This window comes from Brachyhypopomus gauderio, unplaced genomic scaffold, assembly GCF_052324685.1.
Source record: "Brachyhypopomus gauderio isolate BG-103 unplaced genomic scaffold, BGAUD_0.2 sc758, whole genome shotgun sequence".
Lineage (NCBI taxonomy): Eukaryota > Metazoa > Chordata > Actinopteri > Gymnotiformes > Hypopomidae > Brachyhypopomus > Brachyhypopomus gauderio.
The window spans coordinates 15,624-19,038 of NW_027507578.1; the positions used below are offsets into that span (position 1 = coordinate 15,624).

Consider the following 3,415-nt stretch of genomic DNA (forward strand, 5'->3'; position numbering starts at 1 on the left):
GTTCATTAAGATGATAATCATATTTAATATCTGATGAGTCATAAAATGGTGTCTCACAGTGCGGAAAACTGTATAATATAAAACATATATGCGTAATATATGCGTATTCTTTATTTGTGACAACCTCCACGGGCCCCTTCTGCGGAAAAGGAGCTGTAAACAGAGTAGATACATTAATTACTTAAATTACTATTAATTCCGACAGAAGTACATCTAGTCGAGGAACAGAACAAGCATCGTCCGCGCGATACAAGCGGAGCACACGTTTAATTTCTCAGCAGTCACAGTAAACCGTTAAAATCCCCGTGGCAGACAGAGAAGAATATAAGGTCAACGAGGTGCTGAAGACTTCCAATTTTCTACCTCTCTCCATATTCTGTCCCATTAAAATGTATGAAATTCATGAAGTGAATTTCAGTGGTTTCTGGGTGCGGAAGGTCTGGCAGTTTGCCGTGTGCAGGAGGTTCGGGGCTCTGTGAACGTGAACGGTCCTTGAGTGGCCATTTTACATATGCATGGAGGCAGCTTGAACTGTCGGTACCTTTTGGGTATGGATCTGTGATCAGCATCTGTATTCTGTTCTGAGTAACTCAAAATATCTCTAGATAATTTTCTCTGTTATTCTCTGTATTCAAAGAGCCACTTGCTTTTCCCTTTACAGTACAACAATGTAGCTAAAAGTAAATAAAATTGTAGTGGTCAGTATAATTACACACGTGCAATGTAGTTTATTAAATCAGCTTTTCTAAACAGCACTATCTGGACTCAAACGTTTGATATCGCGTTCCGTGTTTCCAGGGGAAGAAAATCACCGACGGACCGCCGCTCAAAGCAAACATGCGTGTGAAACATTATAGCGGCGGTCCTGGCGTGGTGGGACGGGAATAAACGTGTCAGGAACACGAGGGCAGCCACGTTACACACCTTTATCCGGGTGATCTCTCGCGTTTTACCGGTACAACCCATCACAGCACGAACCTGTTAAGACATGCGATTGCTATTCCTAGCGTGCCTAAGCCCCAAAAACTGGGAACTATATCACTGCTGAAAGGATCAGGTATAGTAACCCAGCCGCGACCTTCCAGGAAGTAGATCAGACGGTGTTGATGTATCTGACTCCCCGTGTCTGGGTTTCAGGGATCACGTCGAGAGCGCAGGTCACGTGTGTTTACTTCGCGACGCGGGAGAATTCGCGTCTGCGTGCGATGTTGCGCGGCTGGCGCGGGAAACGCCGCTGGACGGGGCGCTCGCCATACACCTGTACAAGGCGGGCAGGCTGCTGCTAGGTGATCCGCTGCATTAAAGAATGAGTCTGTGTTTATTTGTCCATGAAACAACCATCGGGTGCAGCCTACTGAGTTAGCAAGGATTTATTATGTAATGTAATTCCAAATATTATTTGGTCAGTAGGGGTTTTTTTGCTCCATAAACCAGTAGTGGGGGGTGTAATGACGGGTCAGTGGGGTTTATAGCAACACACACACACACTTACATAAATAGCACGCACTTTCAACTATGCCAAAATGAAAAGTCAGTACATAACAATGCAAGCCAAAAAGGAGATGTTGGACACATCATGTCCTCATAATCACTGATTCAATAAAGAAATCTGTTGGCCCGTTACATTCTTTCAGCTGGGTCCTGGTTTCGCTAAGTCACATATATAATAGAACACGGGGTTCGGACAGAGATCTGGACATCCTGCACCATCAGTGATGTGTGACTTTCACGGGAGAGTTTAGAGAGTATTTCACTGGGAGTGAAGGTCTCTTTCACCTTCCACTGACTGGGTTGTGTTCTGGAGGTGTCGGACATGGAGACGTCTGTGTCCGAGTGCGACCATGTCTTGAGCGGCGTTCTGCTGCAGCAGGATTGAAGGGTGGTGTCTGGACGATGGAGGTGTGACGGTGTAAACACGCTGAGGGAGTGTGTGTTTCTTAAAGGGTGGTGTCTGGACGATGGAGGTGTGACGGTGTAAACACACTGAGGGAGTGTGTGTTTCTCTTCCCCTTCCTGCAGACGCAGGGGTTCCTTTCGGAGTCGTCTTCGGAGGAACAGACGTGAACGAGGACGCGAAGGACGAAAGCAAACGTGCGGTGATGAAGGACGTTTTGCGCAGGGCCAGGTAGGGGTCGGGGGTCATTGTCTCACGGTTTCTCACTTGCCCCTTACACCCTGAATCTAAGGTCAAAGGTCAGAAAGGTCTGCTGATGCCTGATCTCACATTAAAGAGCATGTAGTGGGGAATGTTACCTGTCCTCAGTGGTCATGTTACGGTGATCAGGGTAATGTCCCGAATCTTGCTACTTCCTCTTTACTGTTAGCTTGTGGCTGGTCATGTGACCACACATCACATGCAGTGGAGTCACTCTGACTGAGGAAAGTGACAGCTGTGATCACACCTGCACCAAGTGTGTTTGTGTGATTGATCTTGGCCACTAGTATCTCCCCACGGAGTGCTGTAACAAGCTCCTCTCCTTCACAGTAGTACAGACTCACACAAGCCCACAACACTGGGTAATCTTTTCCTTCAGTGTTGTGGTACGCTCCCTGTGTGGGGTGTAGTGTTTAGAGGCTGAGGGCCCCGGGGCTCCTGTGTGTGTGTGGGTGTAGTGTTAGGAGTGCACAGGGCTCCTGTGTGTGTGTGGGTGTAGTGTTAGGAGTGCACAGGGCTCCTGTGTGTGTGTGGGTGTAGTGTTAGGAGTACACAGGGCTCTGTGTGTGTGGGTGTAGTGTTAGGAGTGCACAGGGCTCCTGTGTGTGTGTGGGGTGTAGTGTTAGGAGTGCACAGGGCTCCTGTGTGTGTGTGGGGTGTAGTGTTAGGAGTGCACAGGGCTCCTGTGTGTGTGTGGGTGTAGTGTTAGGAGTGCACAGGGCTCCTGTGTGTGTGTGGGTGTAGTGTTAGGAGTGCACAGGGCTCCTGTGTGTGTGTGGGGTGTAGTGGTAGGAGTGCACAGGGCTCCTGTGTGTGTGTGGGTGTAGTGTTAGGAGTGCACAGGGCTCCTGTGTGTGTGGGTGTAGTGTTAGGAGTGCACAGGGCTCCTCTGTGTGTGTGGGTGTAGTGTTAGGAGTGCACAGGGCTCCTGTGTGTGTGTGGGGTGTAGTGTTAGGAGTGCACAGGGCTCCTGTGTGTGTGGGTGTAGTGTTAGGAGTGCACAGGGCTCCTGTGTGTGTGTGGGTGTAGTGTTAGGAGTGCACAGGGCTCCTGTGTGTGTGTGGGGTGTAGTGTTAAGCGTGCACAGGGCTCCTGTGTGTGTGGGTGTAGTGTTAGGAGTGCACAGGGCTCTGTGTGTGTGGGTGTAGTGTTAGGAGTGCACAGGGCTCCTGTGTGTGTGTGGGGTGTAGTGTTAGGAGTGCACAGGGCTCCTGTGTGTGTGTGGGTGTAGTGTTAGGAGTGCACAGGGCTCCTGTGTGT

General features: G+C 49.5%; 1 pseudogene across 1 annotated transcript; it reads left to right on the top strand.

Annotated features, from left to right (window-relative positions):
- Positions 1-801: 801 nt before the first annotated feature.
- On the top strand, positions 802-2,125 carry LOC143507927 (glycosyltransferase 1 domain-containing protein 1 pseudogene; annotated as a pseudogene). The gene is made up of 3 exons (XR_013129023.1): positions 802-1,057; positions 1,138-1,286; positions 2,020-2,125. The product of XR_013129023.1 is annotated as a glycosyltransferase 1 domain-containing protein 1 pseudogene (transcript).
- Positions 2,126-3,415: the final 1,290 nt, after the last annotated feature.